Here is a 23,643-nt window from a genome sequence, read left to right on the forward strand (position 1 = left end):
TATATATATATATATAGACTAATAATAGTATGTTATGCATCGATAGCAGCAACAGCTTTTCCAGGTTCTGCAGTCATCTGAACAAAATTATAGACATTCAGCACATTCCATTAAAAAAAAAAAACCAAAGAAAAGAATAATATCCAGACAACAGCAAAGTTCTGTTGCTGCTGTGGTACCTGGCGCCATTTTTTCTATCAGACTCTTAATCATCATCTGGAAAGAGAACATTCTAGAGTAATATCATTAAATGTAGCTCTGATAAAGCCTGGTCGCTACTATATATCATAAAGCAGGTACTAGATATTTTACATTCATAGAGGCATGATACAGTACTGTCCTACATCAATAATACTAGATTCAGTTTTGGTTTGAAATTTACTTTGTCTGCAAATAAGATTGTTACCCCTGTTTTTTTCTGGGCTCCTGTCACATGGAGAATTGTTTTCTATCTTTTCACTTTCAGTCTATGGGCTTCTTTTTGCACTAGGTGTGTTTCTTGTATACAACATATTATTGGATTTTGCTTCTTATTCCATTTTGCCAGTCTATTTCTCTTGATTGGTGAGTTGAGGCCATTGACATTGCTGGTTATAACTGATATGTACTGACTTATTATTGACATGTTATTGGCCTTTTGTTGACTCTTTTTACTTTTTCACCTTCTCCTTTTAATTTCTTGCCTTGCCTATTTGATTTGCTCTGTTGGGCCTCATGGTGTTGTTGCCTTCATTGTCTTTTTCTAGGATCTTGTTTAGAATTGCTTGTAGTGCTGGTTTGGTATTCATGTAGTTTCTCAGGTGTTCTTTGTCGTGGAAGTGTCTTATTTCCCCATCCATTTTGAAAGAGAGTTTTGCTGGATACATCAGTCTAGGTTGGAGGTTGTTCTCTTTTAGTACTTGAAATATCTCATTCCAGGCTCTCCTTGCCCCAAGGGTTTGTGTTGAAAAGTCTGCTGTGATTCTGATGGGCTTTCCTTTGTATGTGATTTGTTTCTTTTCTCTTACTGCTTGTAGTATTTTGTTCTTCTGTTGGGTTTCTGGGATCTTGATTATTATATGTCTAGGTGTAGATTTTTTTTTATTGTAGCTAGTTGGGGTCCTATATGCCTCAGTTATCTGAATGTCAAATTCTTCCCCTCTGTTTGGGAAGTTTTCTGTCATTAATTCTGCAAACAGCTTTTTTAAGTCATTTGTATTTTCTCCTGCTACTTCATGTATTCCTATCAGTCTTATGTTATTCTTCTTTGCATCATCTAGGAGTTGTTGGATCGATTTCTCATGATCTCTTACTGTTTTTAAGAGACCTCTCTTTTCATGGTCACTGACTGCAATCTTATCTTCTATATCTGAGAGCCTATCTTCGCATTCTTTTATTCTGTTGCGTACACTTTCAATAGAGTGTTTAATCTCCTGGATATCTGTTTGAATCTGTTTTATGGATTCCATTTCTTTCCTATGTTGGGCGTTTATTTTTTCCATTTCTTTCTTATGCTGGGCCTTCATGGCTTCTATCATGGTCCTGAGCTCATCTATTTTTTTGTCAGTTTCTGCTCTAGAGTCTCGAATCACGACTTCCATTTTGCTCACTATCTCTATGGTTATCTGGGAAATTATTTCTGTTTTGAATTTTTCTAGAGCCTGATTGATCTGTTTTGTTACTTCCTGTGCTTTGAGTTCAGGGTGTCCTGGTGGTTCACTATCGGCCTTTTCATCCTCATTTGCCCTACTGTTTGCCATTGGTGAACTGGAAGTCTGTCCTTGTGTCTTGCTTAAGTGTTTTCTCATTTTAATTTTTGTTGTCGGACTGTCCTTGGTTTAATCTCTGGATTATCACCCAAATCTTCCTGATATAGTTGCACCCTAGCTTCTGTGTCTCTAACGACCCACAGACATTCTCATCTTCATAACATCAGAGAAAACAGCTCATCAAATCAACGGCAATGCTTTACCCCAACTGATACAATCAGCAACACATTAAGATCAAGCACAACTTGGACACTGACCACCTGTGGTAGTCACTAGTCTATCACCCTTAAATCATTTGAATTAAATTGAAATCAAGAAGCAGTCCAGAACATGTCTGCAGTGAACAAACTTTTCAATATAGTATATTTACCATTTAATGGCTCAGACAGAGCAAGGATGCAAGACCCCTGATCTCAGTTAGCTGATTGCTGAACCCCATGATGCTGACAGGCCTCGGGCTGCAAGGCCCAGATTGAGTTCCCCATCCTTCTGAATGGTTGAACTCTGCAAGCTTCTATTACAGGTTTCCCACGCCCTTTCTTTAAAGATGTTCAAAGTTGGGAACTCAGAAAAATACCCTTGATGACCACCTCTGTCTTTGCAGAGTGGGTCCAAAGACTTTCACAGTCAGGAGGTCTGAGAGTGCAGGGGGGGGGCTTATGGGGGTTCAGGGGCGCCCGCGCAGCTACCTTCCCAGCTCCTGAGCGATGGCGGCTGGGTCGGGAGCAGGCGTGGTGCTCCTTCCCTCGGTGGATCCGCTCAGTGCTTTCTTATGGAATAAATTTGAGAATAATCCTTGTTGCCTGAAGGCTGTCTCACTTTCTTAAGAATCTGTCTTACAGCTAAGGGATTTTCATGGACTGGTTTCCTGACCGTGAGATGCAAGTGTCTGAAATGAAGCCTGCCTAGCACACTCTCTGATGCTGGCCTGGATGAGTAGGGGCCAGTTATCTTCATGCTCCCTTCTGTCGTGAGTGAAATGGGCTCTTTCTTCCAGGGCCGGTTCAGCAGGAAGCATGCAGGCCTGGTCATCACGCTCTTGGCAGTTGTGTGGCCTGGGGGGTCCTGTTTCCATACCACACTTGGCTCTCTGTGACTATGCACAGCTGTCAAACAGCCCCAAAGGGCCTGCCGGCTAATCGGGTAGCTGTGGTCACAGGGTCCACTGAAGAGTAAGTGCCCTGATTGCCCTTTGACCTCTTACAGGGACCCTGGCTTCTGTGGAAGGACTCAGGATTGCATAGCAGGTCCCCTCTATGTTGATGATCAGGGATGGGTAGAGGAAGAACGGTGGGAAAGGGTAAGGCTGACTTGTGAACTCTGTCTCCACTTGCAGCACCAGCTTCACCATCGCCCGGTGTCTGCCCCAGGACGGGGCCCATGTGGCCATCAGCAGCCGGAAGCAGCAGAATGTGGACAGCGCAGTGGCCAAGGTGAAGGGGGAGGGGCTGAGCATGATGGGCACCGTGTGCCACGTGGGGAAGGCCGAGGACGGGGAGCGGCTGGTGGAGTATGAGGGAGGTGTGGGCTTCCTGGTGTGCACCGCGGGGGTCAACACCCCGGTGGGGAGCACTCTGGGACCAGTGAGCAGGTGTGGGACAAGGTGAGAGTCTGACACCAGCTCTGTGCTGGGCTCCAGCAGCCCCTTTCCCCAGGTAAGGCTTCCCGCCCCAGGTTACCGTAAAAGCAGGTGCTGGATGTCAGGCCTCATCATTTCTTGTCCAGCCCCTATGTGGCTCCCAATTTTTTTTTTTCTCGTTGAGTTTATTGGCACATTTTAGTTACACTCATCATTGGGACCTTGTACCTTTACATGACTGGTCTTGGGTCTCATTTTTTCCTCATACCCCTGCCCTCCTTCAGCCCCTCCTCCCTTCACTATTTCTGGTTTGCTTTTTATTTATTTATTTGGTACTGGGGATTGAACTTGGGCCCTTGTGCTTGCAAGGCAGGTTCTGGAACCACTGAGCTAAATCCCTGGCCCTACTAGTTTGTTTTTCAAAAAGCTGGCTCTAACACTCTTTCTGCTTTCTTTTCTCTTCCCATCTCTTGCACATATTTGTCCAGCCACTTTGTGTTGAGTCCTTGCTTTGTGTTAGGCACTGATCCAGGCCCAGGGATAAAGCTGTGAACATAGAGGAAGAGAGTCTCCACAAAAGCCAATAATTTATATTTTTTACATCCTCCTATGGGGAAATATATGTTGGTTATCATTTTCCTTCTTTTTTTTTTTGAGACAGGGTCTCACTATGTAGTTGAGACTGACCTGGAACTCACTATACAGACCAGGCTGGTCTTGAACTCATAGCGATCCTCCTGACTCAGCCTCCCGAGTGCTGGGATTACAGGCATGCGCCACCATGCCCGGCTCATGCTCCTTGTTGATGACCAGTTCTGTTGCTGAGACTCTAGCTTCCCTAGACTAGGGCTTCTTGACTGTCCTCTAGTGAACCTGCTGCTGGAACTGGATCCAGCCACTAGCATTCCCTGGGCTTGGACATTCCAGCCCATCATGAGTACAACTCATGAGTCTGTAGTTTTTCCACAAGGGTCCAAGAGAGGCCCTGTGAAATGCCTCATTGTCCACCTTTGGTTTGTGACTTTGCTACTATCCTACGTCTAGTTCCATTCATTCTCATGTTTTGTCCCCAGTTCCCTCTGACTAATCAGATGGACAAAGATTGACTCCGTTCTTTCTTCCTGTAGTACCCACCCCAACTTCTGCCTGAAGCACTGGGTCAAAGCATTTCCTTCCTGCTGGCCTTGGTGTGTTCTGCCCTCCCCAGCTCCTGTGCTGCAGTTTGATGACATGATCCTCAGGCTGGCTCCCCCTTTCTCTCTGCCCTTGGCTGGGTGCCCTTGACTCTGTCCTCAGAGATGACCTGAAATCTGAGCTCCCTGCAGCCACTGTTGAGCAGGCTCTTTAGCTTCATTCCTAATGTCTCTGAAAGATCATTTGTGATTATGTAGCAGGAATTTCATTGTGGACAGTCTGCTAAGCCTCCTGAGTAATTTTCCTTCTCAGTTCATGACTCCTTTTCTCAGAACTGTTAGAAACCTTCCCTCCTGGAGCTGGGGCACATGCTGACAATCCACCTGACTTTTTCTAATGCTCCTCTATTCTCCAATCACTTAGTATTCAACAAGCAATTTTGCACCACTGGACAGAAATCATTGATGGAGTAATTGTCCCCCAGTCACATCTGTTACCATCTTGGAGGTGAAATTGTCACAAAATGAGTTTAGAATTTACCAGATGCTCTGCAGTTTTCGGTAGATGTCCTGTGAGAGGAATTCCTTATCACTCATCCTCGAGCTAGTTTTGGGGACCTTGCCCAGGCAGATCCCATTCTCTTTAGCTGATAGGGAAACTTCTAACCCATCACCACCATACCTCCTCATCCCTCTCCTCGCCTAGGGACTCTCTAAGCATGCATCTTCCTCCAGGCTCCTGGAGCTCTAGTCAGGACCTCATGGCACATACAGCTGCATACCCTTCTTTTCTAATGGGATGGTTTTGTTCAGCATGGTGTGTGGTGGGATCTCATCTTTTCTTCTGCTCAGATTTGGCTTCTGTCTCATCTCACTTCCTAGCTTGATGCACACACAGATTTAGGTAGGTGTTCTGTGATCATCAGGGCTGTTTTGACCAGGAAGCTCACAGTTTAACTCTCAATTCCTTCTTCTCAGAGTTGTCAGGGTGGTAACCCCTTCAGACATGTGAGACACTTTTTCTTGCTGGGAGGGTCATGCCAAACACTGATAATCTGTCATCCAATGGGCTGGAATAGCATTTAGTTGAGGCATTTACCAGGCCCACATTAAGAGGATGAGTGGGGAGCTAGGTATGGTGGTGTGTTTGTAATCTCAGAACTCCAGGACGGGAGGCAGGAGAATTTTTGAGTTGAGGCCAGCCTGGACACATAGTGAGACCTGGTCACAAACCAAGCAAGCAAGCAAGCAACCAACCAACACAAATAGAAGATGAGTGTACATGGGATGAAGAAGTGGGAAAAATGATGGACAGGTCTGGTCAGTTACGGGTGGGCAACCTCTGTCCTGGGGATACAGGACAATGCTGGCCTTATTCAAGACAGCATCCCACAGGAGGGACCCTAGTGCCACTCTATTTCGATCTAACTTTACCCCAGCCCCTGGGCTTAGTTTCTTCATCTTGAGTTGCCAGTTCTTCCTTGCTTCTTCTTTGTTTCTAAACCCACAAGACAGAGTCCCTGGAGTGCAGGACCCATGTAGGAGCCCAGATCCATGCTAATCACAGGGACATTTTCCTAGGCACCTAAATCCCATGGCATTGCTCTGTTTGTCTCTGTGTTTGCATTGGCTGCAGGAAAGCTCAGATCCAAGTCTACAACAAACTGGTTTGTGTGTAGGCACCCACAGCCTGCAGAAACAATGAATGATGTATAAAATAATGCCCAATTTTACCATATGCTGTGAACTATAGGCACTAACTTTGCTCTTGTTTTTCCTTATTTTTCTACACTTACTTTTTTCTATTTTCTGTTTCTTCACACACAACACCTATTTGTTTTTCTTTATCCTGTGGCACTATGAGCATGCTATAAATTCTGTTGGGACAAAGCAAGGGCACAAACAAATGGACCATAGAACAACAAAGATGACTGTTCCAGAAATCTCTCTGGATCCCAGCACCTGCTTCTCCTCCACCTGGTCTGCCGTCAGTCTCTTTCCTCTGGCTTCTTTTTATAGCTTCTTTCTGCATAACCAGAACATAGTCTAGTTTCTTTCAAAGCCCTAAACCTTTTTTCCCTCTGTTTTTTTTTTTTTTTTTTTTTTTTTTTTTTTTTTTTTGGTACTGGGGATCGAACCCATAACCTTGTGCTTGTAAGGTAGGTGTGGTGCTGCAGAGCTAAATCCCTAAACCCCTGGCCCTACCCCATTTGAAATAATACACATTTCTGGAGGTATGCTCTAAGGCCTGCTTCTCAGCCTGCTTGTCTGTGAGATACTTCTTGACTCAGTGTCTTAGTTACTTTTCTCATTGCTAAGACAAAATATCTTACACCCATAAGTTAAAGGAGGAAAGGTTTATTTCTGCTCGCAGTTTGTAGAGGTTTCAGTCCGTAGTTGGCTGCCTGCAAGGCAAGGAAGCATGGCAGAGGGGAGGAGACCATGGCAGAGCAGGCAGGAGGTGGCAAGTGACAATCAACAGCATAGAGCCTCCCTTTTCCCAGGAATCAAGCCTTTTGGGTGGTGCCACCCACACTCAGGGTGGGCCTTCCCATTATCCACACCCAGCGTTATGCTAAACCAATCAGTGGGCTAATTTAGTTGTCATACTCTTCACCCATATTCACGCACCTTAACCCACATTCACACACCCTAGATCTAGCCACTTCCCAAAAGTCGCACCTATACATGCTTTGTTTCTTGCCTCTTAGAGGCCGCTTGTTGATAGACACTCACCCTCAGCTGTGGGTGCATCTCCACCAAGCCATGTACCCTCTCCTTCAGCACCTGGCTTTCTGCTCATCTCTTCCCCAAGGAGGCAGAAAAGTGCATCACACAAAGGATGAATATAAGCACCTGTTTATGAGAAATAGGACTGGAATCTGAGCTGTGCCATTCATCGGCTGTTATTCAACCTCTCTTAGCCTGTTTCCTCATGTGAAATGGAAATAAAATTAGGATACTTATTGCTGTCTAAGGATTGCATTGTTAGATTGCACTGCTAGACTGTGTCATAGTACCCTGATCAGTAGTAAGTCATTAACTTTATCTTTCCTCTTATCTCTGTCTCTTCACAGGGCAGGTGCTGTCACCCTGGTCTATTCTATTGCAGCTTATATGCCACTTGTGCTAAGTGCTTGCTTCTTGGCTCCTGGTTGGTGGAGGGCGAGGGACAACTTTGTTCTATTCCCTGGAGCCTTATAAGGGTAGTGCTCAGGACAGACCCCTGCCTTATTCCTGCAGTCCCAGCCTATGCTTGGGCCCATATGGCTGCTGGGTCCCTCAGAGCTGTTCTCAGACAAGGTATAAGAGAGCTTGTGTGAGCTTTGGCCTTGTTCAGCTGTGATTCTTTATAAGTGAGAAACCCAACCAGTACTTTCTTCCATTCCCCTAAATCTGAATAACTCTCTCAGTTCTCTGCCTAGGAACTGGGTGCCTACAACATCAGCAAGACAGCCCTACTGGGCCTCACTAGAACCCTGGCTTTGCAGTTGGCCCCAGGGATATATGGGTGAACTGCCTGGTTCTAGGATTAATCAAGACTGACTTCACCAAAACAGTGAGGACTGGGGTGTCCCTCACCCCCAGCCTAGTTCAGTGGAAACTCTCCTTAATGCCCAAGGTAAGGGGTGATTGAAGCTTCAGGTTACCATCCTTTGTGCTGGGTACTCACTGTCTGTTGCAGTCAGGCCATCCACCTCAAGAAGGGCAAACCTACCATGGGTGATCTGCCATGTGGTAGCCTTGAGCCCTGCCCATCTCCTTGTTTTAGCAGCCCCGAGTCTCTCATCTTTCCCATTTGTCCAGTTACACAAGAACAAGGCTTTCTGGAACCTCCTCAAGAAGAACCACCAGCTGAAGAGGCAAGTGGGTTCAGAGCTTTGGTGGTGCAGATGGGAGAGGTGGCTGAGTCTACCTCACGAGCAGACCTCTGTCTGTCTCCTGGCCATTTTTTGTGCTGAAATCTGGGGTTCAAGTAGCCCTGTGGAGTCTATTCCATCCCCACATGGAGCCCACTGTTGCTTGTGGCCTGTGAGCCCCAGGGCAGCAGAACCAGTGTGCCAATGACTGATGCTATGTCTTCCTTTCATCAAGAATGGGGCAGCCTAAGGACTGTGCAGGACTCGTGTCCTTCCTGTGCTCCCCCGATGCCAGATAAATCACTGGCGAGAGCATCAAGGTGGCTGGCTTTTCACTTTGGCTCTGAGGTGGCTGGAGGGTGGCTGAGAAGCTGTGGGTCTGGGCTCCAAGCCTGAAGGTGGTCTAGGACCTTGTTAGGGCCTGGGGACAAAGTCTGCAGCTCCTCCGACCTAGTAGTTTGTGGGCTCGATCATGTTTGGCTCAAGGAAGAAAATGTTTCAGTGTTCTCCTTCTCAGGACTTTTCTGGAGGACTGTTGGAGATTTGGCTGGTCCAACCAACATGTGAGATTCTTGGTGTGGGGCTGTGAAGCTGAAGGATGTGCTCAGGAGAAATCTTGGGGAAAGAAGTAGAGACTTAGGACCCTGAAGGCTCCTAGCTCCTTCCCTCTGTAATTTGTCGTTTAAACATGTCTTTCCTAAAATAAACTCAAATTCATGCCCACCTCTGAAAATCTTAGCAAAGGTGGAGGCTGTCCTGTCTCTGTGTCCCCAGTACGGTGTGGAATGGTTGTTGCTTCCCAGAAGACTTTGTACCCTGTTCTCCGAGCTGGGTCTTCCAGAGGCTGAGCAGTACTGTGAGGAGTGGCAGGAGGTGGAAGGATTCTGGGTTCTTTCTCGGGGAGGCTAGTGGTTGTTAATGTTTTCTGCACCACAGAAGCACTTGAGAAACCGAATTTTAAAAAATAGCCAAACCAAATCTTGTGTATAATTCTAGGCTGAGAACATCTATTTAGACAGAAGAGAGTAGATGATGGTGAAATTCCGCTTGGGGGTAGGCTAAGAGGTGGCCCTGGCTCCATTCGATTGTCCTGAGTTATATTTGACAGCACTACCCATATCCAAGGATAGCAGAGTCTAGAAGAAACTGGCCTTCAAGTTATCTATGGCCCTGAAGATACTTCTCTTGCCATTCATAAATCCTGTCCTGATCTAGTCCAGAAGGAGGAACCAAGAAAAAGCTCCTAGCCTGACCATTGGCCTTTGTCTCTTTGAAGCCCCTCTCCAGTGCATCCTCTGAGGGATGGGTCCTGGTAATAAAGCATATGTTGCTCTCTACTGTGAGCCCCACACTGAGCCAGGCACCATGGATGACACAAATAGAATTAAGGCCCAACCTCTCCCAAGTTCCTTCAGTGTAGTGTGTGAAAAACAGCAGGTAAGACACTCTTTGGTTAATGAGGCAGAAGGCGTGCATCTACGCACCAAATATTAAATGACGCCACTCTCTGCCAGGTACTGTTCTAGGAAGCTGGGGTACAACAGTGAACAAAACAAGAATCCCTGATCTAGTGAGAAAGGCTGCAATAAACAGTCAATATACTTAAAAAATCAATCACATTGTATGCTATCAGGTATAGAAGGAAAAAGACATAGAGCAAGCCAGGGGCTAGAGAAGTGGGTAGGAAGTCAAGGCAGGCCTCATGGAGAAGATGAAGAACAAGACTGGGGGAAAACACTGTACCAGCAAGGCCTAATGGGAAAGCAGAAGACCACTGACTCCAGTGTGGCTGGGAGATTTCATCTGAGTTAATCAATTAAACATAAGAAAAAACTGTGTTTCTGGAGTTCTTTCAGTGGGAAGGCTTGGGTGCACAAGTGGGACCGATGCTGATGGTGAAGAGGTCTGCACAGCCCTGGGCTCCAGCGTGCACAAGCAGAAATGGGTGGGTAGGACTAGTGTCTGGGTGTCCTTTTTCAGGTCCTTGCTTCACCTTTCTCAATTGTGTGGTGCCTGAGATCTGATCTCTACACTGCAAGTGGAGGCTCCCTAACCCTTGGGCTCCCAGTTCGGAACAGGAACCTTGAGAGGAGTCACATGTTTCCCTGGCCTCCTCCTTGAAGGACCACAGTGTCAGTGGCTATGTCTACCCTAAGCCCACAGTTCCTGTGAGGCAACACCCCTCCTTCCCTAACCATTGGTTATGGACTCTTCCGCAGCACCTTCAGTCTAGGAATCACTTGCTACTTCCTGGCTGCTTTATTACCTCCCTCCCCACATTTCCCGGTACCTTTAATCCTGCCCACATTTTATTTCTTCATTCCAATACATTCAGTTATTCCTTTGATTGTCATCTGAGAGGGAAGCCACAGCCGGGACAAAGTGAGGCAACCTGACATGTTTAACTATGAATATGCCTCCACTACCACAGGCTTGGCTGCCTTGGCCTCTCCCTTGGGGCCTTCTGGTGATCCCCATGATTCTTCAGCCAAAGGGTTAAGGGCTGGATAGCAGGGATTTCCAACTTCCATGGGCCCTGCTTCCTTCAGGGCTTTACAGGTAGAGAAGAGGTAACTTCGAGCACATCTCTGCAGTTGTCCTGACCTGCCTGAGGCCCAAGGCTTTGGGTCAGTCTCTCTTCTCCTAGCCTTCTGTGGCCAGACTCTCACTTCTTTCCAGGAACACCATGGAAATACAGAGAAACGAGGTATTTTACAGGTAGGCATATTATGCTCATTCAAGAGCAAAGTAGTTCCCCAATGTCCCTGCTCCTAAATCTATCTCTGGATAGCGAGGGGAATTTGGTTTTTTGGTTGTGCGGTGTCTGGCCTGTCTAATGCTTCTTCCTTGCTCACTGTCTGAGTTCTTTTCTCTGCTCACTTATGGAATCAGGCCACTTGCAGTGCTGAGCCCCTAGAAAATTGGCTCCCTCCCCATTTGGGTATCTGTGTTACCTCCAGGCTGGGATGGCCTGAGAAGCACATGACTTGGCCTGGGCTTCCCAGGAAGCAAAGCTGGGGTCAAGACTTCCGTGGCTTCCACTGGAAGACAGGAAGAGCCAGAGTTGAAATGCATCTTTGGCCCTTTTTTTTGGGGGGAGGGGGAATCTTTTCTTTAAAAAAACCTTTATTATAAATTAACATTTTATAATTATATATATTTATGGGTTACAATGTGATGTTATGATTTATGAATACAGTGTAAGATAATTAAATTCAGCCAATTAACATATCCATCACCTCAAATACTTATTTTTTTGTGGTGAGAATCTTTGAACTGTGTAATAGATTATTTTTAATTGTGCAGTGCATTATTACTAACTCTATTCACCACAGTGTGCAACAGATCTCAAAGAAAACCATACTTGTTTTTCCTGTCTCATGATTTTGTGCCCTTTAACCATCAGATTCCCTCGTCTATTCTCAGGATGGCTCAGCTTTGAGGGGTAGGAATCTAATTATTGTACCCTTCACTGGGAGTAGTTTGTTGTATATTTGTATATTTCAAGTTCATCCTCTTATCTCTGAGCCTTGGAGAAAGATCTGGAAAAAGGTATCAGAGCAACACAGAATTCTAGGGTCCCTAGGGATGGCCACAGGTAAGGTTTGTAATAAATTGGGGTGATGGCATTCCAGCCTGAGGGTTCTCTGCCTTGCAACCTCCTTCCTAGCCCCCAGGTGACCCGAGCTTGCTTAGATGCTGTGTTCCTCTGCACCTGCTGCTCCTCCACCAGAATAAAAAGAGGTACAAGCTAAAGCTCTAACCCTGTTTTTTCTTGTTTTTATTCTGGATCACTGTGGTGATGGATGCCCCAGTCTCCCTGCAGACTCACAGGAAGGAGCTTGGGGGCAGTGTCAGGGGAGAGCTCAGTGCTTGGAGCCAGATTGAGGTGGCCTAAGACAGAGCAGCTTGGCAGGAGTCACATGTGAGCTGCATTCTGGGGGGTTAAGGTAAAGATGAAAATGGCTGAGTGTCCAAGGGTGTTTGTTCCCAGCGAAGAAACTAGGTCAGACTCTACTGAGAAGGTGAACTGTCCTGGTATGGTTTAAATGGTGTTCCCCCCAAATCCCTTTGTTGGAAAGGTAAATTGATATGTCAATTCTTTGGAGATGAGGCCTTTGGAAAGAATTAGGAGTAGATGAGGCTGTGGGGGTAGGAAGTTCTGATGATGTTAGTGGCTTTATAAGAAGAGAGACCTGAGCAAGAACACTGGCCCCATCTTGCCATATGACACCCTTGCCAAGCTGTGATGCAGAAAGAAGTTTCTTACCACACAGGATGCCAGTTCCATGCTTTCAGACATCCCAGCCTATAGGACCATGAGCTAAATAATCCCCTCTCCCTGCTGCAGTACTGGAGATGGAACCCAGGGCTTTTACACTGAGCTGCATCCTCATCTCTTTACAATTTACTTATTTAAAAATTTGAGCCAGAGTATCATTAAATTGCTCAGACTGGGTTTGAATATGTGATCCTCCTGCCTCAGCCTTCCAGAATGCTTGGGTTACAGTGGTGCACTGCCATGACTGGCATCTGTTCTTTTTTTTTTTGGTACTGGAGATCAAACTTGGGTCTTTGTGCTTGCGAGGCAGGCAGCAGCACCACTGAGCTAAATCCCCAGCCCGTCATCTATTCTTTATAAATTTCTGTCTGTGGCATTCAGTTATAGCAACAGAAAACAGACTAAGATACATTTCCTTCTAAACATATAATTGTCCTCTTGGCTAATTACAAAGTGGAGTAAACATCAGCTGAGAGAATGAGTGAAAGACTGGGAATAGGGTGGAAATGTAGAAGATGAGTGATTGTGATCAAGGTTTGTAATGAAGGCTACAAGCGTAACTGTGCTGTGTGCCACCCACCCCCATGGAGGGCTGGAACATTGGCTAGAGACCATGGGGATGTTGAAGGAGCTGTGCAGGGCTACAATGTTTTTTTGTGCTGTGGGTCACTGGACACAAGTTTAGAGTTTCTGTCCCATTAGCCCTTGAAAACTAAAAGATGCTGCCCACTATGCATGAAGTATTTCTATGAGTCCCATTGAGTAAAATGTCTGCCATCCTAATCATGTTATCAGCACTCTATGATGTTTTCTAACTGCTGCCTTCCTAAAATATTTGTCTACACACAGTTTGGAAGAGACAAGGCTGGGATTTGAACCCAAGTCTTTCTTTCAATGACTTTCTGTGACAAACTGAGTCAGAATTCTATTAGTCCAGTTCTCTCCTGCAGTTCTGTCTTGATCTGGTTTCTCTTCAAAGTAGAGCCCGGGGCAAGGATTTTTGGAGGGAGGCCCAGATAGTAGAAGTGAGGGGTTGAGTGGGGAGAGTGAGTCAGGAAAAGCCACCCTGGGGGTGCATCATGGAAGAGCCCCCACGCACAGCAAGAATCTTCTCACCTTCCATCCTCTGAGGGCTGTTCCAGAATTTTCATCCCTGCCCAAGTCAAAGAGGAAGGCGCTGTCCATAGTACTATGACTCAAGTCCCCAGGAAACGGCCTATCCCAGGGATAGGGTCTGAGCAGGCACTAAATGTGTTTGTGGCAAGATCTCTAGGAAGAAACAGTACTCTGTCTCAAATATATTTAAGGGCCAAAACACTCAACCCATTGTTCCTGTGAAGCTCCAGGGGGAAATAGAATCTCTTCTCTGCACAAAATAACAATTAGTCCATTTCCCTAAGGGATAGTATTCAGAAAATTTCCCGGATGCTTTCAAGCTGCCTGATCTCAAATCTACCATTAATGGTTTGAGCATTCCCCATGGCTGTCCCTTGGGGCTACCAGAAGAAACCTGAGGATTAAAAGCATGGGAAGGCAGGAAAGGAAGATCAGAGAGAAAGCCCTTAATTAACTAATCACACATAAAAAAAGTGAGGGTCTTTCAACAATGAAATGTTTTATTTGCTATAAAATAGAATTATTTAAACTTATAGCCTAAAATTTGTATAGTTAAGCTCTTTTTATCTAGGCATGGTGGCATGGGCCTATAATTCCAGCTACTTGGTAGGGTGAGGCAGCAGGGTTGCCTGGCAACTTAATGAGTTGTGCCAAAGTAAATATTAAAAAATGGAGGGATCTAGGGCTATAGCACAGTGATAGAGTGCTTTCCTAGCCTGCATGAAGCCATGCAACTACAAAACAAAACAAAACTTTTAATTTTGTCTAAGTAAGTATCGGAACAGTTTTAAAAGGTGAGAAATTCAAGGTCTCCCTTTGTCCCATTTTTGTGACTAGCTTCTAGAGCCAGTTGACAAAGATGTTGATTGTGATGATGGGGGCTTGGTAGCTTGAGGCCAGAAGTGGACTGAAATGAGGGGCCTTGGGTTTAATGATTGGATACTGAATCTGTATCCCCAACCCGAGCACCAGGCATCACAGGACTTGAATATCCTGGGTGAGATTTTAGCAAAAAGATGAACTGTCCTTCCACCTAAAAAGATGGTCAAAAACCAGCTTGCGGAAAGCATAGTTGGCTTACATCTGGAGAGTTTCTTTTAACAGACACTTGAAGTGGTATTGGATGCTAATCAAAAGAAATTTTCACTTCCCCTTTTCTCAGTCTGTTAGCTCTGCTATAACAGGATACCATGTAATAGAGAATTTGCACAGAGCACAGTTTTATTTCTTATACTTTTTGGAAGCTGAAAAACCCAAGATCAAGACACTAGTGTTTTGTGTCTGTTAAGACTGCTTTCTGCTCCCAAGTGTTGCCTCACTTCTGTGTCCCAAACAGGTGGAAGAGTAGAAGAGAATGAACACAGTCACACTCCCTCAAGGCCCTTTATGAGAAAGGGCCTAATCCCATCCACAAGGGCTTTGCTCTCATGACTTAATCACTTCCTAAGGCGCTCCCCCCTTTACCAGGGATATCAAACTCAGGACCTTGCACTTGTGAGGCAGGTGGCAACACCACTGAGCTAAATACCAGGCAGGAAAGGCCCCTACCTCTTTAAAACTCTTGCATTAACAATTAAGTTTCAACATATGAATTTTCGGGGACTCATTCAGACCATAGTACCCCGAATTCCAACTACAAAACAGATCCCACTAGCCTACATCAGACAGAGCCATTTCCAGAATCCTCTCACTCACTCTTCTTCTCCCCATTCTACTGAAGTTAGTCAGCTAACTCGATACCAAATTCTCCTCTTACCTTGCTTCATCTGTGGGGGGTTAAGTATTGATGCAAGTGTGGGTAGGTGGAGCCCCCTGAGGACTCATACGATCTAAGCCCATGTGCCTGTCACAAAAGCTGTATTTTTCCTGCCAAATTTGCTGGTTTCTCTCCAGTGCACCTGGTCCCTAATCTTTTCCAGAAGAGTTTGAACTTGTCCATCACTTGCTTTGGGAACAGCTGTATCCCAGAATCAAGGAATAGAGAACTTGAAAAGATCACGCAAAAGAGCGAGTCTGTCCAACTTTCCTTTCCCTGCCATGTTTTAGATGTGGAAACTGAGGCCCATAGAGGAACGAGAGACCTGACAGTGTGGTGGGCTGGTGGAAGAAGTGGTCCAGAAATCCGGCTCCTTGATCCACAGTGTGCTCTTGTCCATGAGAAAGCTCCTTGCCAGTCTCCCCAGCTGATTTTACCTCCTACTTTGATGATTCCTTAAGAAGTTCTTTTTCCTCAGGCAGGAATTTTTGGATTTAAACAGGAACAGGATTGCAGAGATGGCATTAATTTCTGCTAGTCCTTTGGTAAGCTGAAGGGACTTCACTGTTGCACTGATGGGTGATTAGAGAGCTTGGCCAATCCTACCAGCTTAATAGTAGGCTCACATCCAACACCCTGCCCACTGGGGGTTTGAAGATATATTCTACTAAATGCTTTTGGTATCTCACAAAAAATTACTGAAGACATCTTTACTTGGTGTTGAATCATTAATTAAAAAGATTCATTTAGTGTATCACTGAGGTGATTTAATAAGAATAAAAAATTGAATGAATGCCTATACTGTTTAGCTTGAGAGGCACTGCAACAGAAATGTAGTCCCTGGCAACCAGGCCTTTATGTTGATAGGAGGTAGCCTGGCCTTGTAGCTAGGCGACAGTGTTCTGTTGAACGTAAACAATTTTAGGACATACCAGCACACAAGGCCACTTGGTTAACTTAGTGGATCAAGGCAAAAACTAAGATCATTCTGTGTATTAGTCAGTTGTCTGTTATTGGGACAAAAACATCTGATGAATACAACTTAAAAGACGAAGAGTTTATTTTGGCTCATGGTTTCAGAGGCTGTGGACATGGTCAGGTGGCTCCAAGGCAGAAACATCACGGTGGAAAGGCACAGTGGAGGAAAGCTGCTCAACTTTACTTCTGGGAAGCAGAGTACAGGGGAGCAATGCCAGGGAGGAAGGAGCTGCTAGTCAGTGCAGTTCCCAAGATCAAGCTCTGCCCGATCCACCCAGACACATGCAGCAGAGTGCTTTACTAATCTGTAAGTGTCTCCCAAGCCAACCAAGTTGACAACCAAGATTAATGGTCACACTTTATAATCGTGTCGGAATACAGACTTCTTTTGTTACAAATTACAATAATGGCCAAACCCTGATGCCCTATCCTAGGTAACAAAAGTGAATGCTGTTGCTTAACTGATAACACTGTTGACTTTTCTCCTTTCTTCTTCCTTTATAGATGACATTTCAAAGAACTATATGGTGAAGCTTATAATCACAGAGTCTCCCTGCTTCCTGTCAGTTTCCAATCCAGGATACAACTTTGCTTCTTGGCTCCTCCTCACATCTCCTACCTAACACAGTCCAAATCCTATAGGTTCTTTATAACATTCTCTTACTCAGACTCCCTGCCATTCCCCAGGGGTGTGTTCTCCCTCAATGCTATAAATCAATAAACTTGATTTTATTTGACTGGAGCTGGGTTCTAGTGGTCTTTGGTTGGAGGATATAGATTATACCTACATTTATTAAAGAAAACACTTTCAATGAATACGGTAGTGATTTAAATACTTGGAAAGGGTGAAAGGTGAAAAGCAAGTCACCCTTCCTTAAACTCCAAAATCCAGTTCTCCTCTGCAGGGGCAGTTACTGCTGCCAAGGCCAGTCTATGCCTGTATAAGAAGAGATGCGTGCTCGTTCATTAGCTGCTCATCTCATCATGCGCAGTATTCTTTATCCTTCTGTTCATCTGGCCACCCATATTTATTGTGCTTTGGACTTCATGGTCTTTTATTAAAGAATAAAAGAAAGTTGATAGAGTTAGGTAAAAAATTACAGAGAAAGACCAACAGAAAAGAAAAAGATAAGAAAGAGGGAAAACAAAGAGCAAAACATAGGAGGAGAAAGAAACCCTCCTCCCAAGAAACAAAGAAAAAGAAAAAGAAATTTAAAAAAAATCCCTCTGGGTCAACACCTGAATTTTGGAGGGGACTTATTCCAACCACAACAAGGGGAATGACTGAGGGTGCAGAATAAATCCTTTGGTGTGACTTCCCATCAACTCTAGGATGAGCCATACAAATTCCTGAGTGTGGAAAATTCCTCTAAGCTCCTGCCTTTGCCTCCTTTTCAGTCTTTTTCTTCTCTTTTTTCTATAGCCACCACTTGCACTTAGGAGCTTTACTCCTACTCATCACCATGCATGTGCATCATTGTTATATTTCCTGTCTTCTCCTAAAGGTCAGGAGTTGCTTTCACCTCTGAATCTCCAGCCACTAGCAGAGAGCAGAGGGCCAAGAAAATCTTCAGTGAAGGTTTGTTAAATAAATGAGTGAATTCTTCTAAAGGTGGGATGGGCTGTGGGCTGCTCAAGAGAGGTGCTCTATGGGTTCCGTTCCTAGTCAAGGGCTAGAGGCCTTGTTGACTGAGCCTTTATTCTGGGCCAGGATCTGCACTAAGTGTTTTTCAGGAATCCTCTCTTTTAAAGATCATAATTTCTCCTTATCTCTGGCTTGTGGAAGATTTGAGATTCCAGAAAAGGTCAGTAACGTGCCTAAACTGCTCCAGGTAAGCCTGTTTGGGTGGTGCACAAAGAAGTCGAGAAGTGCAGCAAGAAATAGCAGACATTGGTTCCTGCCTCACAGGTGGAGAAAACTGGAAGGCCTTCTGGATGTGTCTCACTAGGTCCTTCTGGAACCGAGGCCCATTGCCCACAGCCCCACTCCTCACTGCCTTTACTTCAGTTTCTCTTGGTGACCTGCTCACTCTTTCTTGGGTAAAATGGAATCTCAGTCTTGTTTAATTTGCATTTCTCTAATGGGTTAGGCTCTACTTCTAGAGGAATCTGATGAAGATAGTTGCACAGTGAAATAAGTAACAAAGCCAAAACTTGAATCCAGGTGTATCTGGATTTTTTTTCCACTACTGGACACTGAACCCAAGGTTTTCACACTAAGCTACATCCTCAGACCGTGTGTGTGTGTGTGTGTCTGTGTGTGTGTGTGTATTTTTTAGTGCTGGGGATCGAACTTAGGACCTTGTGCTTCCAAGGCAGGTGCAGTGCCATTGAGCTAAATCCTGAGCCCACCTTTTGTATTTTTTATACAGGTTCTCACTAAGTCACTAAGTTACCCAGGCTGGGTTTGAACTTGTGACCCTCTTCCTTCCACCTCCCAGAATGCTGCCATTTAAGTGTGTGCCATCACACCCAGCTTGATGAAGACTTTTTCAATTTCTTTTTAGTGAGAGGTCCCCAGAGAAGTTCAGGACCACTAAGAGAAGCCAGGCTGGGGATGCAGCTGCCTTCTGCAATAGCTGCCCAATTTGAGTATGGTAGTGAGTGTGACAAAACATTTGCTCTTGGGCTGGGCCCCTAGAAAGGAAGCAAAGACATTGAGCACCAGAGATAAAGTCCCCTTGTGGTGTCACCACAACCAGCTTTAGTGCAGCAGAATTTTATGAGAAGCCACATTTCTTGACTTTAGAAATGGGAGTTGAATCAAAACAAACTCCCTTTAGAGTTCAAGATTGTTGGAAAATGCTAAGAAATGCTTTGAAGACTTGAAGACCTTTGTCATTTCTACCTTTTTTTTTGTAAGAGTAAGCAGCACTGATTCTTGACCTGCTGCCTGAGTCTGATTTCAAGTCTGATTTCCTAGGGGGAACAGACAGGCTAATCTGTTATTAGTCACATTCAAACAGGCATGAGTTTTTGATCCTTCTTTGAAAACAGGCATGATGGGGAGAGATCAGAGGCACTTGATGCCTGGGGAAGGTGCGGAGGTGGTTCCTGCCTGGGAGGCAAAGTTAGGAAACACAGTTTCCCGGAACCCAGCTCATCCTCATCCATGTGTGCAAGTGATGGTTTAGAAAGGGACTGGGAGGCTCAGAAAACCCCAGTGGCCTCCCTGCTCTACTTAAGCTTGATCTGTGTTAAAGCTTAGACTCGTGATTTGAAAGGCAGAAGGACAAAACACATACAGGGGCATAAGGATGGTGGAGAAATGTGGTGACCAGCAGAGATGTGTTGTTTTGTTATCAAAGGCTCTACAAGAACACAAGTGTTCTGGGGAAGGACCTGTTTTCAGGCCTATGAGCTCATACTGTACAGGGAGGTAGCCTGGGGTCAGGTCAGAGTGGTAAAGAGGCCAGACTCTACAGACCAGGGAAGGAGAACAGGAAGCAGGCAGGGAGGTGCATGCTGTGGACCACTAAAAGAGCAGGTGTTCTGCATCTCAGCTATGTTTTCCTGACTTGCAGTTTTCATTTGGTGCAGCTGGGAATCAGCAGCCTAGCTACAGGGATGATGAGATCCGTTAGAAGGCTGGGCTGAAGAAGCATGTCTGTCTCCAGCCGCAGACTCTCTTCTGACCTCCTCCCCCATCACAAGAGTCTTATTTCCCAGGAGTACTCCTGTGGGCTCATTTCCAAGGCCAAATGTCCTTTCTGCACAGATCCTTTTTATTGCCATGGAGACAATCTGCTGCTCTGTCCAATCAAGAGTTTGAAGCAGCAGGCACCATGACAACCTGCGGGGGTGTGCCTGGAAAGACAGCTTCAGGGCACCCCCAAGACCACAGCCAGGGTCGAGACTAAAGATGCTGTGATTCCCACAGGTGTGGCTGATGAAGGGAAAGGGGCTCCCTTCCCGTCTGTCAGAGCAAGTTAGGGGTGGGTGTGGTGAGTGGGGCCTGGGACTGGTGCGGTTGAAGTCTTGGGCTGCCCAAGTCTGCTTCGTTCTTTTCTTAATTCATGCTTTGCTTGTCTCTGGCCAGGCCAGCCATTAGGTACCTTGAAACAATAGAAATCTGGAGAAGGAAAATTTGATTCGCCTGGGTGGGGAGGAGAAAGAAGCATGCCCCTAATAGGTACTCCATGACTAAATATGTGCTTTTGAACGGAAAGCCCCCAACCCTCCCAGAATGGCAGAGAGGAAGTACTCATTCTCAAGTTGATGTGCAAACAAGTGCTGATTTCTGTGTCATCCAGTCAGCAGAATTTGTTTATGGTAGGAGGACAAAGGCCTGCTACAACCTCCCTCCCACTGCCTGTCCCTAGCGTTGTCAGACTCTTGCTGGAGTCCACCCAACACAAGTGGATCTGGTGACCTCTGTGTTCAGTCCATAGCTCTCCTCTTTGGCTCTTACGTCATTCCATTCATCCCTGAGCTGGGCATCCTGACTCCCCATCTGGCGCTCTTATTCCCACTACTCTATGGCTTATGTTTCTCTCCAGGCCTTATCTAGGAAGATTGAGGAGAATCAGAGTGGTACTGAGATCTGCTAGCTCCTGGGATGGTGTTGAGCAGCATAAGAAAGACACAGGTAGGAACTAGGGCCAGCTTTGTGAAAACCATATCTTAGGGGACAGCCGCTACCCTGCAAGTATGTCACGCAGAGCTAAGCTGATGGCCGCATTTCGATAATAGAAGTTACACAACCCCAGTTCTGAAAGGTTTCTGTGACTCATTTTTTTTTTAATGTGTAAAGTGGAAATCAACCTGTAGGGTTGTGGCAAGCAGGAAATGAATGAACAGCTGGGAAGGTCTGTGGTAGTCTATCTTAGCTGTTATTTATTTATTTATTTATTTTGTATGGATCTGTAAACTTTTATTATTGAATGACATGGTTTCTGGTGTGTGTTTGTCAAAACAGCTGAACACTACAGTTTAAAACTCAATGAAATTCCTGTGTGTGTGGTGTAAATACACCTCAGTCATAAAAAGCAAGCTGCAACCTGAACCAAATGGTTGAAGTTAGTATCGCCAGTAATGGATATGACATACCTCCCGATGTGATGCACTTAGTACTGATGCATTCATTACTTATGCTATTTTTTTGTCCAAAAATGTATACACTGAATCTGATCATGAGACAAACTGAAATTGAGGTACATTCAACAAAATGGACTCATTCTGAGGTGTATCCACCTCAAAAATATCAGTGTCAGCTAGAGGAGAATGATTCTAGACCAACAGAAGCTAAAGACATACACGAAATAAACACAACGGGGTGAACCTGGAAAAAAAAGTTAGAAAAGAAATGGCTAAGCATTTGGCAAAATCAGAATATAGACCATATGTTAGATAACATTATCCTGCCAGTTACATTTCCTGAATTTGACGATTGTTGTGGTTACATAAGACAGTGTCCTATGTACTTGTTCTTAGGTGACACACGCCCAAAGTGTTTAATTGAGATGGGTCACAATGTCTGGAATTTACTCTCAGGTCCTTGGGGGCAAAGGAGAAAGTCTAACCTGAGGAATAGCTCTCAAGACCTGATTCATGGGTTCAAAGGGTCTCCTTTGGGTATACAGCAACAGTGGCAGCTCCGGAACCTCATACTTGTTGTGCAGAGCCGGCCTAGCATGAATAGGAGTTTAATGTTGTATGGCGAGGGTAGGATAAACGGGGGCCTCCACGCAGTCTCCAGGTCCACCATCTGACTGCCCTTTTGCAGCGCATCCTCAGGGTTTCTCCTCACCAGGTTGCATGGGCAAATGGGTAAGGGACACTGACAACACATTTCCTTTAGGTTGGGTGGGAAGGATGCAGGAGCAACTGCATCAGAAAATGCCACCTAAGCTACCAGAGTAACCGGAGCTGGACAAACCGCACATTCCAGCAGGCTGCCGTATCTTTCCATCAGCAGTGGAGGTCCTCCAAGGCCTCCCACGGTTTTCAGGAAAAAATTCAAGCTGGGCGTGGTAGCGCATGCCTGTACCCAGGACTGCCACAAGTTTGAGGCCAGCCTGGGCCACACAGTGAGTTCAAGGACAGCCCGGACTACACAGCGAGACCCCGACACAGGAACATCCATTCTGCATCCAGCATAGTCTGCCTTCCTGCTGCAAGGTTTGGGAAAATGAGAGCGACAGCATGGCAGGTCCTCCACACTACTCCAGAAGATGCCCTGCTGGTCAGAGAAATTCCTACCATTCTCATTAGAGGCCAAATTCCTCACTTACACTCCACTTTCCCGGGGTGGTCAGCACTGCCCCCCGCTATAGTCCACAGCCCTGAACCCAGGCTGCTTTGCGCTCATCCCAGGCTGGGCCAGGGGCATGGGAGCAGCTTACCATGGCCTCCCAGGGTAGCAGTCCCAGCTGAGCTGTTATTATGATGTCTTTAACAGTTTTTTTTTTTTTTTTGTACTAAGGATTGAACCCAAGACCTTTGCACTGAACTACATCCCCACATCCCCAGTCCTTTTCTTTTTCTCTTTCTTTCTTTCTTCTTTTCATTTTTTGTTTCTTATTTTGAGGCAGGGTTTTGTTTGGTTGCTAAATTGTCCAGGCTGGGCTGGAATTTGTGATCTTCTGGCCTCAGCTTTCCAGAGTGCTGGGATTACAGTCTTGTACTACCACACCAACCTACTATGATGTCTTAATATAAATCCTTACACAAAGCATGGGACACACCCTTATTCTCTGTAAGTGTCCTAACCTCCACCCCCAGCAGGGGGCTTGTTTGTTACCGCGGTTCCAGGGTTGTGGAACAGCCTTTCTGCTCTTGCCTGTGTGCCATGGTTACCTGAGAAGTGAAGATGCTACATGACCCTGGGACTATTCATCCTCCTCTCCTAGTGATCCTTGGCTGGAGGGGTTTGCTCCTCACCCATCTGGATAAGAATGCTACTTCCTGAGCAATCTTTATATTTGAGAGATTGGGCCATACAGCTCACTTTTCTGTCTTGTGGCATCTGTCAGCTTCTATCCACTAGGCATAGAAAATGAGATCCCAGCTGCAATTGCTCCTTAGGGAAGTTCTCTTGCAACTAGGTCAGTTCTGTGTCTGACCCACGCTGGCCTTGCCTCTTTGTCTGTCATCTGTCCTCACACAAGTACACGCCTCCCTTTCCTCCACCCCTCAGCCATCCCAAGTAGCTCCCGTCCATAGGATTCTGTGCAGTAGTGGTTCCACTGA

The 23,643-nt window shown here is 45.6% G+C and overlaps 1 pseudogene; it reads left to right on the forward strand.

Moving 5' to 3' along the window:
* The window catches only part of LOC104871786, a 25,357-nt pseudogene extending 16,639 nt beyond the window's left edge, over window positions 1–8,718 (forward strand).
* The last annotated feature ends 14,925 nt before the right edge of the window (window positions 8,719–23,643 follow it).

The sequence above is a fragment of the Fukomys damarensis genome, unplaced genomic scaffold, assembly GCF_012274545.1.
Source record: "Fukomys damarensis isolate Sample0158 unplaced genomic scaffold, DMR_v1.0_HiC HiC_scaffold_17, whole genome shotgun sequence".
In the NCBI taxonomy this organism is placed as follows: domain Eukaryota; kingdom Metazoa; phylum Chordata; class Mammalia; order Rodentia; family Bathyergidae; genus Fukomys; species Fukomys damarensis.